This window comes from Heliangelus exortis, chromosome 5 (genome assembly GCF_036169615.1).
Source record: "Heliangelus exortis chromosome 5, bHelExo1.hap1, whole genome shotgun sequence".
Classification (NCBI taxonomy): Eukaryota; Metazoa; Chordata; class Aves; order Apodiformes; family Trochilidae; genus Heliangelus; species Heliangelus exortis.
The window spans coordinates 35,889,460-35,902,728 of NC_092426.1; the positions used below are offsets into that span (position 1 = coordinate 35,889,460).

Below are 13,269 nucleotides of genomic sequence, written 5' to 3' on the forward strand. Positions count from 1 at the left end.
GAAGTCAGATTTCTACTCAGAAAAAGCAGCAAAGAATTAGTACAAATTAGGAGAAAAAAAAGCCAAGTAGTTATTACGTATGTTTCTCTGGCCAATTTTGCATTATCTTCCTGTTGTGAGGTTAGTGTCTACAAGCATTTGAATTACATGCCTCAGAAAATACTGCTGGAAGCTGTTAGTCACCTTTCCTCAAATTTCACACCAAGCATGACTAAGAATGATGCCAAATTGATTTTTTCCAGTGGTTAGGCAAAGCTGATAAACGCACAAATACTACCCCAAAAGATTAATAATCTATATAATAATACGTTCTTCAGTTAGTTACACTTAATATTTTACATAAATAAGGCTTTTCAATGAAATTTATCAAGCTGGAAAAGCAGTAAGAGAAGAATTTTCAACAGCAGCCTAATTTAGCCACTCCATCTTTCCTGTTAAAAAACAGCTGAAGTATTTGAACAAGTTCAGAGTCCTTAATGAGCTTTATATTCTTGTAATTCCCTCACTACCTAGGAGAAAACACTCTATAAGGAAAAAGGCCACATTTGCAAAAATCATTCTTTCCTTTTCCACTTCTCCCTGTTGTGAAATACCACCACTGGAGGCTGACCTCCAGCACTGTTTACACAGGGATTATATAGAAACAGTTCTACAAAGTACACAGTGTCTGACTACACCAACTGTCAGAACTTTCTTAGCCTTTCCAAGTCTTGAGTTTGAGCACTGCCAACACTATTAAGTGACAACACTTTCCAATGCACTCATATTCACGTTGCCTGCTGGGAGTTTCTTGGCACAAGAAGGGGTTGAAGCCCATGCATCACATCTGACAATTACTATGGGTTTTCTGTTTTTTCGTGCTTCGTTTTCTTTCCTGTACTTAGTCCTCCTGTGTTCATCCTACCTAAACTTGCATTTTAGATGCTTCTCAAAATTAAACATTACAGTTATGATAGCTGAAGCAGACTTATTGTGGTTACACGATGAAACCTCTTTAACACTGAATTTATCCAGGAAGAACAGGATGAAATTCAGCACACCTAGGATTCTAAATCCCAAAGCAACCACAGCTATGCAAATTTTTATTCCCGTGACTCAAAATATTTAAAGAATGTATTGAGTTTGTGGACTGCACTGGGCCTTTCCTATTGCTCATGTAACCTCCATCTCCCTTAAATCTTAATGGAAAACAAACAAACAAAACCAAACCAAAAAATTTAAAATGCCAACAACAAAAAACCCAAACATGCGAAAACTCAACCAACCAAACAAGATGAAGGTGAGAAAGTAACTCAACAGGCTGGAATGAAATGCTCTAACATGAACCTCTAAACTGCAAGAAGCTGTTGTAACAAAGCCAAGATAACTCAGGCTATCTGGGATTGTCCTACAACCACACCCAGGAACGCCAGGCAGGCCAAAACTCCACAGTTGTGGCATGACGTAGGTGCAGGAGGAATCACAATGCACACTCCATCAATTTCTCACCGAGGGAATAATACACTGAGGAGGGGTTTGCTATAAATATCCAGTGCTGTAGATACAGGAGAAGATTGGAGCCCTGTGGAGAAAGCCCAAAAACTAGTTACACACTGAGTAAAGTTTCATTTCAATATAAAATGAAGGGAAGAGGAGGAGCTCCAGGAAGCAGCCTGCTTTAAGGCTTGTGGTCTGCACACCCTGAGCTTTCTTGGAAACAGCAACTGAGAAATACAGATGCAGAAGAAACCAGGGGTTTGGGCTGCAGACACATTACCCTGCTTCTTACACCCTGGTGCATCCAATCCTGTTACTGAATTTATCTTTCCTGGTTAAAACAAGTAAAATTTGTGTGGAAAAGCCAAAACGTATTAACTGGTAGCAGACTGCCCTGTAACACAATCCATAAGGGTGAAGAAAAACAAATGTGGGTTTGACACACTCCAGGGCCAGGCTAAGGAGCATCAGCAGCCTCCCTAAAGGTCTGAGTTTCATACCCAACTCTGAAGCAAGAGGTATTTCCATGTTTTCTGTCTCAAAGGGCTGTAAGACTTGCAGTGGCTCCACCTCATTTCTACCCTGCTTCTGCAGTAAAACCAAACAATAATGTAGCTTACTAACAGACTGAACACATGGTTTATTAAAATGAACTTCCATAATTACTGATCTAGTGATAATTTCCAAAAGAGCTGAATAATCTTTAAAAGTTTAAGTACTACAATGAGCACAAGTTAAAAAACAGACACCAGTGCTGAGCAGATAAACCAATTCTGTGCTTCCTTCTCATCTAACGAGGCAAAAGCCCCAAGAAATTTGAATTAGCATGCGAATTAACTTCACAGAAAATACCTAAAACCTGCCCATGCTTAAGAACAAGCTCACAGATGAACATGTATACAATCTGTGTCAGTTTTTGCAGCTCTGTTTTTGCTCTGGGGGGTTTGTGTGTTTCACCAGGAGAGGGGGGGGGGGGCACAAGTATTCTACTAAGAGTATTTCTACTTTTCAAAATATTGTCTGTAGTTAAGTGACTTTTATACTAAGAAGGAGTTTTGTAAATTTTGTTACTGTTATGACCCTCTTCTGGAAGCCACCCTGAACTTATGAAACAATTATTTTTAAAAATTTGAAAATCTGTTGTATTTTACTCTTACATTTCACCAGAGTCGAGATTCGTAAGCTTGTAAATTTTTTTTCCTAAAGGCGTAGACCAGTGGGAATGGAGTTGGACAGGATATTTGATATAGAGGTTTTCTGATGCTGGAAAGGTTAGAAAGCATTCCTAAAACATTGTATAGAAACAGATTTTTAGAAGAAATCTGAATATCTATAGCATTATGGATCAGCTTATTATTACATCTGGAAGGAAATCTAGGCAAGGCTTGAATCTTCAAACTAGAGAAAAATTCAAATGTATCTTCTAAATACAATACCACACCCCGCCAGTGTTTATTTCATACATTTCAAAATTACAATCTGATTCAAGGTAACTAGTAACTAATTTTCTGAATCTATCAAAAGTGGTTAAAGACATATGAAAGATCCCACTAAATTGAAAGATTCAGTAGAGATGAGAAACAGCCACAATTTAACCCCAGCTGGCAACTAAGCCCAGACATTTGTTCATCTTCCCTCTCTAGCAGGAAGGGAAGAAGAGAATTGGAAGGGCAAAAGTGAGAAAAAATTTGGGTTAATGGTTTAATAATTGAATAATAATATTAATAATGCTACTGCTACTAGTGAGAGTAATTATCATAGTAATATTGTCATGAAAAGTAACAGAAATAAACTGAAAGACAAGTGATGCAAATGAGAAGTACTGCTCACCACCCGTTGATGGGTGCCCAGCCAGACCCAAAGCAGCAGCCCCTGGCCAACCTTCTCCCAGCTTTCCATGCTGAGCATGATGCCCTGGGGTCTGGAATATCTCCTTGGACAGCTGTGCCCCCTCCCAGCTGCTTGTTGGGAAGCAGAAAAGGTCCTGGATGTGTGAGCACTGCTCAGCAATAACTAAAACTGGGACTGTGTTATCTATCACCTCTCTTTCCAGCACAAATCCAAAACACAGCCCCATACCAGCAACTATGAAGAAAATTAAGGCTACCCCAGCCAAAATGAGCACATACCCAATGTCCTCAACAGCATTAGGAGGCACATTTAAGGAAGGAATAAACTTCCTGGTGAATTAATTTGCAGTCTTTCATAGCATCTTTCAAATTTTAAAACTCACAAAATTATACAGTAAAAATATGTAGCATTCAGCTTTTAAGAAATTAAGGAGGAGCTCACAATAACAGCTCAGGGAATAAAGACATTACTCAACTGGTCAAAGAAAGCAGAACTAACCAAGGGTACAGATACCTAATTCAAAAAAATACCTCCTTTAATAATTTTAATCCAGTCCATCCATGATTTGAGAAGAAAAGTCTCCTATGGAACACTCACTTTTATAGACAGAATTAAGATGTTGGTTTTCAGAGCACTTAACTTACCATTTGAAAAAAAAATTCTTTTGTTTTAAGAAGTCCACCAATTGCTACCCACGCAGACCTGGCCAGTTACACCACACACAAATCCAAAGGTGATATAATTCCCAAAAATTCAGAGCACAAAAAGGCAAGCTTCTGCAAGGGAGAGTGCACAGAGTGAGGACTGGGGCTGTGTTGGTCAGGCTGCTCCAAGACACTCCCTGCAAATTCTCTTCACCGCCCACATCCCCTTTACATTAGGTACAAAAACGTGACACACAACAGGAAGGGCCTGGACAGCCTTTGTTATGGGTCAGGTACACCAAAATGCTTCTGGAAAACCCCAACAAACCCGAGATAGCCTGGGGTGAAAATAAAGGCTACATCCAAGTTATCTAACCCGGATCTTTAAGACACCGAGGTGCACGCAAACCAAAGCCACCTTCAGCTGTCTGGTTTTGCACAGGTTTTAGTAGCACTTGCATCAGTTCTGTGACACCTGACTCCCAAAAAAACATTTTGTAAGAGACTACTACAATCCTAATACATTAGGACATCTCTAATAGAAGAAGTGGCTATAATCTGCTATGGAAACCAGTGCAGCTTCCTGTGACATCTACGACATTCCACCCAGAAGCAGCACTGACATTTTCTACATAAAATTTAGAAAAAAACCCAACTATTGAACCCCCTTCTATTTGTTTGTTTGTTTGTTCTGCAGTTAATGTGCTCATAAAGTCCATCCTTCCATGGCAGTGACAGTTCTCTTGGGTACAGCTGAAGCCAGACCCTGAGTGACACCACACCTTTCCTGCAAAGCCTGAGCAACCCCGGGTTCCTTGCTCTCTACAGGAGATGTCTCATTTCTCTCTGCATCTTCAAGAAATTACAAGGCTCAGCCAGCTCCAAGTCGTGCTCACTGAGAGCTTAAGAAAACTTGCAAAAACAGCTGCAAAGGTGCTGGGTAACATCCGGAGTGAAATATTTGCAATCAGTTCTTGTGTACATAAACTGTGCAGAATGTTTGGTTCTATAAATTGAATCCAGTGGTACCCACTCGCAGTGACCAAGTTTGTTTCATGACTGATAGAGCTACTTTGCTCTTTAGTATTCACCTATAAAAATAAGTAGGGTCTCTAGGTACACTAGGAAGACACTTACAAGCCTAGACAGAGGTTTCAGCCTATTTCAAGGGAGTGTAATACTTAATGAAAGAATAGATGCCTACAATTACACAGTGAAGTCCCAATATACATTTTTACAAGATTACAGCTGGATGAATCCACCTGTCCTGAGAAGGAAAGAAGCCAAAAGAAGGGAGATTGAGAAAGTCAGGAAGGCATTCCCAGAATTTCCCACTTCAGTCTTGGATCAAAAACAAGACTACTTTTTTTACCACCACCACCCCCATGCTCTCCACATATATTCAGTTTACATACAGAGTAAAGACTGGAACAAGTACCTGGACTAAGTAACTCTGGAAAAGGGGTCTGAAAATACTTAAACAGTTTTTCTCCCCTTTTTTAAATGTTGTTGTTTGGTTGTTTGTTTTTTTTTTTAAAAGCAAACAACTAACAATATTTGGTTATTAATTACCAGAGTTGTTTGATATTAGTATATGCCACCCTCTGTATTTTGCCTATTTTTTCTTAAACTTACTTATTCTATCATGCCAAGTATGAGCCAATGATTGTACACTGGATTAAAAGAACAGGAGCAGACTCTTGTGTGATTGTATGAACCCTCTACAAGATGTTACTGGGTTTAGAGAGACCAAGTAATAAGATGCACAAGTCCTAGAAGCATGGGGACTAATAATCCATCTGAATATTAGACATTACCCAGCTGCAAAGAACCTGCTTCACCAAAAAGACCTGGAGAACAAGGATTCTCAGACAACATTATAGGAAATAACAGTGCTGCTTTCCACAAAGGTGCACCACCTGTATTAAACACACTGCCACAAGGTTCACTACCATATACATACCTCTTTTTCTAGATATTTTCTGCAAACTACCCCATACCTTTTCAATTGCAGGTGTAATTATTTGATAAGAGCACTTCTCTGGATGACTACATCTGACACTAAGGTGTTAAGCAGACCCAAATCAGCAGAACATTATAGCTATGACCAGAGAAGTGATTTTGTCTTATATCTGTATCAATCTTTTGTTAAAAGCATTAAATTCAACACCCCAGTTTTATTTTAAGATTCGGAGTCCAATCTTAACATTGAACAATGAATTTTTGCCAGTATATGCTGGGTTGTTTTTTTTAAACTAGGAAAAGGATTTTACAGGTTCCAAATTCTGATGACCTATCCACAGAATTGATACCAACACACACACACACACACAAAAAAAAAAAAAAGTGCTTTCAAATACTGCTACATGAGGAGATAAATTACATCTGGATTTTCAGGCCCTTAAGAGAGTTCTTAATATTGAAAGAACAGCATGGAAAAAATGCATAAACTATGCAGTAGCAAGATACACATAACACAGGAGATAATCAGCATTTTGTGGGTTGGTTTGGGTTTACATAACACAGGCTATTAAGATCACTATGTACCATGATACACTCAATTTCTAGTTTATTTGACCAGTTTACTGGCTGGTACAAAAGGCTTTATCACATCTGCCCCCTTTCCTGCAAGGAGGAGGTACATCTTTATCTCAACTGAACTAAGCAGGATGAATGGGATTAGAGAAGGAAACATTAGTCAGCCTTACTGGTATTTTATCTCTCAAGATCTCTTAAATAGTGATTTAAAGTTTATTGTGGCATCTCCTAACCCTATCAAAAGTTTGGTAATTCACTTAAAAAAAAGTTTTATGAGCTCTTGTGAAAAACCTACTCAGGTCTAAAATTCTTTTTGCTATGGTAGGACAGAGTATAATGAGCAAAACAAGACCCTCCTTCAATCTGGATAAATGTTGTGGAGTAGGGAAGGGGAGAGAATAAAACACCACTTTTCTTTAATATCAGTGCTTTAGATTTCTGTCAATGACATGGAAAAAGAATACACCGAGTCAGTCTGTAAACTGAAGAACACAGGTTGATGTAAACATCAGTAGGGAATAAAATTATTTGTAAGACTTCTGAGGGTAAAAATGCTTCCAGAGGATTCACAAAATCATCACTCCCATTTGCAAAGTGGAAGAGAACCTAAGCAATCTCAAAAGATGCAGCTTTAACCCCAAACTGAAGTATACTGTAAAATTTACATTGATGGCGCTTACAGTTGCTGGGTGGAGGAAACGGGGGGGAGTGAGGGGGGGAAAATATTATCTTTAATTTGAGAACCCCAAAGCAATTGTTAGTTACAAAATTAAAGTTCAAAGTTCAGTTTTAGACAACACCACCCAAGCACTTCCCAAAACCTGGGGCAGCATAGGCAGTGACTACAAGACAACATTTATAGCAGACAGAACCCACATACCACTACTTATTCTATAATTAAACACCAAAACAAGATGCTGTTACAAACACAATGTCTCTGACAATGTACTACATTCAGATGGACACTGAAATATCTTTTAGATAACTGACCTTGATCTAATCTGGAGTTGGTATTTCCTGGCCAAGGATGACTAATTATTCTAAATCATCATTAAGTATCAGGAAATACCCACCCCCAACATCAATTATTATTTGAGCATATATCAAGACTGTTATGTTTTGAACACATTTGCTCATAGTTTAATATACGGATTAGAGGGTAAAAAAAAAACAAAACAACAAAACAACAACCTTCCACCAGACCAAAGTACAAAGTACTTTGTAAAGTACAAAGTAGAGTCCTAATATTAATAGCAAAAGATAAGTTAGGGCCAGACTTGCAGCTTGTTAACTTGAAAAGTTTCACTGCAGAACAATGCTGGGCTCCTACCCACTCTTAGCTCACTCCCTTCATCCACAGACAAAAATGCTTCCTGAAATTTAATCAATCCAAACTACCACTATCCTGGGGTTTATGGGTTAGAGAAGAGCTGGTTAGAGGGTTTAGGGTTAGAGAAGGCTCATCCTGTGTGTACTTCACAGAGTGAGGATAAAGTTATGCAGAGAGTCAGGTGCTGCTCTGCTGCACCTCCCTGCCACAGCCCCCAGGTGGGTGCCCCATTGCCCCCCACCCATTTCAGTCCTCAGCAAACCACACAAAGAAGACAGACAGATAGAAAACTGCCTCTCCACAAACTCCAGCCTCATGGAGAATTTGTGCCTTTTCGTCCCCATTTTCCATTTGATTAAAACCAGCACTTCTTAGCTAAAAAATACAAACAATGAAAAGCAATCCACTCTATCATCCCAATAAGTGAAAGGCAACATCACATTTACATTGAAGAAGGCTCAGGAGTGGACAATCGTCCTCTTTGTTTCTGTAGAAACCCAAATTAAAGACTCTCAGTAGGAAAGTCACACCTATACTCCTTCCCCATCTCACTCAAGGTACAAATAGAAAGTTTGCAACACAGTAGTCAACACACCACCATGTTGTGAATATTAATTCTAAACCAAATAGCCAACCCACCCTGCCTCCCATGATTTCCTCTCACATCCTTTCCCATATACTTTCTCTGCCCTTTAAAGGGAAGAGATTTGCTTTACAGCTGCCACGCATGCAGCAGAATTATGTCTAATTTACTTAGAATTACAAAATAATGATAATCCCTGGTGAAATTGCTAGGTGCTATTAATTACTGCATCATTTTTCTATTAGAATTTTATATATTTAGCTTAAGCTGGCATGTGGCTTTCTGCAGGTCAGCCACTTCTTAATTAGAGCCTTAATTCCTAGCAAGTATCAGTACTTAAAACTTCTACCTTGAAGCTAGCCTACAGTTTTAAATCAACAATGATCTTGTTTCAATTTTTTTTCTTGACATAAAAAAAAAATAAAAAATCAAACCTCTTATGAAAATTGATACTCATTCCCAACCCTCCTCCTAGAAGAGCCGACCACTTCTCAAACCATTTATTTCATTGGATTTTCTGGCAGCTCTTGTAGTCATCATCTGAGATCAGATTTACATTCAGATCTTAAGGGGAAAATAACAAAATGAAAACCAAACCAAATGACCAACAACAAAACCAACAACAAAGGAACACCACACACCACAACACACACCCCTTCATAATTTCAATTTAAGTTAAAGACAGCTCTTTGCACTCACCTAAAAGCATGTTATATGACATCAGTATAAAGGGATTCTGCTTTTTTTGGAGAACCTTCCAGAACAGATTTTCTAAACCAGCACCCCCATAAGCAGAGTGCCACATCTGGAAAAATACATTAAACTGTTGGTTCAGAATTTATTATGCAGGCCACTGAGTCAATAAACCTGATCTTTACTTGTTAGTATGATACCTCCTGCATTCCTTGTGTCAAGTAGTTCTTGAAATGTTACATCCATGCCATTAAAATTAAACGTGTGACACTCCTTCAAATTGGGAAACCTTCACAACAAGCAGCAGTAATCCAAGTAATCCAGAAGCAGCACTCACCCAACACCAACTCACAAACCCCATAAAGGTAGAAGGGAGGTGCTCCACAGAATGAAGTTCACAAGACTGCCAGCAGAAAACATAGCTTTAAAAAAAAAAACAATTATCCCCATAAACATAGCCCACTAATTCTACTATAAAGCCGTTTACTGGAATATTGTGTCCAGTTCTGGACCCCTCAGTTCCAGAAGGACAGGGAACTGCTTGAGAGTCCAGCACAGAGCCACAAAGATGATGAAGGGAGTGGAACATCTCCCTGATGAGGAAAGGCTGAGGGAGCTGGAGCTCTACAGCTTGGAGGAGAATGAGGGGTGACCTCATCAATGTTTATAAATATGTAAGGGGTGAGTGTCAGGAGGATGGAGCCAGGCTCCTCAGTGACATACTGTGATGGATCTAGGGGTAAGAGGTACAAGCTGGAGCATAGGAGGTTCCATGTAAACCTTAGAAAAAGCTTTTTCGCTGGAGAAGTGACAGAACACTGGAAGAGGCTGCCTAGGGAGGTAGTGGAGTCTCCTTCTCTGGAGACATTCAAAACCATAGAATCACAGAATCTGCCAGATTGGGATGGACCCATCAGGATCAACAAGTCCAACTCCTGTCCCTGTGTCGGGCACCCCAAGAATCACACCATGTGCACGAGAGCATCATCCAAATGCTTCTTGAACTCAGGCAGGTTTGGTACCATAACTGCTTCCCTGGGGAGCCTGCTTCACTGCTCAGCTGTCCTTTGGGTGAAAAACTTCTTAGATTTAACCTAAACTTCCCCCAGCACATCTTCCTACCATTCCCTCAGGTCCTTTCACCAGTCACCAGAGAGAAGAGGTCGGTGCCTGCTCCTCCTCCTTCCCTAGTGAGGAAGCAGTGAGCTGTGATGAGGTCTCCCCTCAGTCTCCTCTTCTCCAGGCTGAACAGACCAAGTGCCTTTAGCTGCTCCTCATCCAGCTTTCCCTCTAAACCCTTCACCAACCTTCCAGCCCTCCTCTGGACACTCTCCAGTAGCCCCATGTCCTTTTTGTACTGTGGCACCCAGAACTGCACCCAGTACTCAAGATGGGGGCCACACCAGTGCAGAGTGAAGTGGGACACTACCCTCCCTTTACCTGCTGGCAATTCCCTGCTTGATGCACCCCAGGACTCAGTTGTCCCTCCAGGCTGTCAGGACACACTGTTGGCTCTGTTCACCTTGCCACTGACCAGAAGCCCCAGAAGAACCCTTTCTGCAGGGCTGCTCTCCAGCCTCTTGCTCCCCAAAGTGTATGAACAGCCAGGGTTACCATATCCCAGGTGCAAAATCCTGCACTTCTCCTTGTTAAACTTCAGCACTCTGATCTGTGTCAGCTGCAGACTTAATTAGTGAGCCTTCAAGCCCTGTATCTGAGGAATTTATGACTACATTAAAGAGAACTGGCCCTAAAAATGAATCCCTGTGCAACCCCGCTGTGACCGGTGTGTGAACCCCACCAGTGACCCACCTGGACATGGTCCTGTGTGACCCACACTAGGTGACCCTGCCCTGGCAGAGGGGTTGGACTCAGTCTCTCAAGGTCGCTTCCAACCCTTAACATTCTGTGGTTCTGTGCTCCTACTCAGTTTATATAGATAAGAAGGATGTAAATTAAGTGTCATGATTTGGGGAAAAAAAAAAAAAAAGGGGGGGGGGAGAGGGGAACAAATAAAAATATCCATAAAATCCCCCTTAACATCTATCTTTCTTATGTTTAAAACAGCTGCGTCACATGAAGTTAAAAAGCCTGCTAAGCTATATCTACAAAGCAAGGTTAGAATTTTAAACTGATTAGTACAAAGGTCTTCAAGAAATTGAGCTTTCATAACTTACAGCTTTGCACACACTCCAGTTTACAATATGGACTTTGTAAAGATCTCAGACTTTCCCAGTGACGTGTTTCTGACTACATAACAATATGAGGAAATGTTGTAGCTGATACCCCTCTTCTCTGCAGACAATTACATATCAAAGGTGCATCATTGTTTAAAATGGCTGCAGTTCTTAAGGATGAAGATCTATTCCCTGTCCTGCCTTGACCTCAAGGGAGGGACACACTGTCCTCCAAAACATCCTGCCAGGAAAGCAGTAACAAGCGTGCAAATTTGGAGATTAGGATAATAAATACAGTTTCCCTAGTTACTTATTTCAGCTTAAATAACAAAAAAATTGTCTCTATGAACACGGAGGCTTTTCTAACCACCTCTTGCCCACTTCAGAAATTCTGGTGAACATGTCCACTCATGTAGCTGCAGGGATCTAGGAACAAAAGATTTGTTGAGCTCTGTAGGTGGTGGCCATGTGCAAAAACTTTCATTTCTTTCATTTGTAACATCCATTCTGCTTTGAAGTTGTATGTTCCCTGAACAAAACACTTAGCAGAACAAAGTATCTATTTGCTATTTCTTTCAATACAGAGTTTTGGAATTTATTCGAATATACTCCGGGTCTGTTTGCTAAGACAACCATATGCATCTGTTTAGGGATGTTTACTGCTTTTGTGGCTTTTTCTTTGTTTCTTTCCATTTTTAGGACTACATCCCCAAAACAGCTTGTACTTACAGAAACAAGCTGTTTAGGTCAATAATAAACTGCAGGACTCCTAAATGAACTGGTAATATTTTACCAGTTCCCCTCCTAAGTAAAATCACTGCTTTACTGGTCAAAAAGTCCTATTTTCTCAAGTTCATACTTAACAAAAAGATCAGCCCAGACTACTTGAATGACTGCTTCTAATGTGGTTTTAGTGAATTTTTATTATTAAACCTTTATATTTAGTTGCCACTTCTCCCCAAGAAGAAACACTCATCTCTGCATTTTTCTTGAGGTTCATAGAGAGCATTTAGCAAACAAGCAACATTTCCTTTAAATTTATTTTTAAAACATATACTTCTTTACTTAGTGAGACTGGGTTTAGCCTTATAAACCCTTAAAAACCTTTACTGGAGTGAGACAGTTGGATAAGCTTCCTCTCCTGCTTAGTTCAGTTACCAAATGTCAGCAACCCGTTTGCAGTTCTAGATATTTGCATTTGGAAATGAGTTGGGGCAGGTGAATTCTCAAACATTCTTATTTTTCCCAGTTCAAGCTCTTAATACACTTAATAACAGGGATTACTTCAGTTTTTAACACTGGATTAAAATAACAGCTAAGGACTTTTGAGAGACAGAATGTCATTTTATCAAATAGCAAAGAGAATTGTGCAGGCAACACACGGCAAAACACTGAGCCAAGTAAGAGTCAAATTTGAGCTTTGTGTATATTAAATCCTAGTTCAAACAATTAATAACACTTAAATACTGTACTTTTTACACAATGACAAAGCAAATCACTTAATATGGACACAATAATCCAGATGTCAGAATTTCCAGATTCTAGTTACATTCCTTATAGTGCATACACACCCCTTCCTATAAATCAAAGCAAGATTGAGATTTCTAATTTTCAGGAACTAAAAGTATTGCTAAATTCACAAATGGTATTTTTAATAGGGATAACTATTTAAAGTTATTTAAAGGCTCTACTGCACATATCAGGGAGTCAACTGACTAACATGCTTTTAAAAAGAAAATCAACCCCATTTGATTCCTGCTTGAACCTAGACACTTGGAATCAAGTATATACATGAGCAAGAACCACACAGCTGCAACTGCATAAATATTTTTCTTATCAATTCCCTGCCAAGAGCATCTCAAAATTCTAAGATCAATTTCACAGACAAGAAATAAAAGTGATGTTGCACAGGCATATAGGCTTCTAGAATTAGGGCATCCACATCTGGGGTAAGTGCAAGGTATTCCAGGGCCAGTA

The 13,269-nt window shown here is 39.7% G+C and overlaps 1 protein-coding gene across 16 annotated transcripts in view; it reads right to left on the bottom strand.

Annotated features, from left to right (window-relative positions):
• Positions 1-13,269, bottom strand: part of NUMB (NUMB endocytic adaptor protein) — a 98,927-nt gene that overhangs the window by 53,324 nt on the left and 32,334 nt on the right. Inside the window, exon 2 of one of the 16 annotated variants that reach the window (XM_071744608.1) lies at positions 3,972-4,103. The exons of 14 other annotated variants lie outside the window; for them this stretch is intronic. The gene's annotated coding sequence lies outside the window, so the exon portion shown is untranslated. Of the gene's footprint in view, positions 1-3,857; positions 3,881-3,971; positions 4,104-13,269 lie in introns of those variants that run through there. One more of the 16 variants, XM_071744610.1, reaches the window with a different exon arrangement.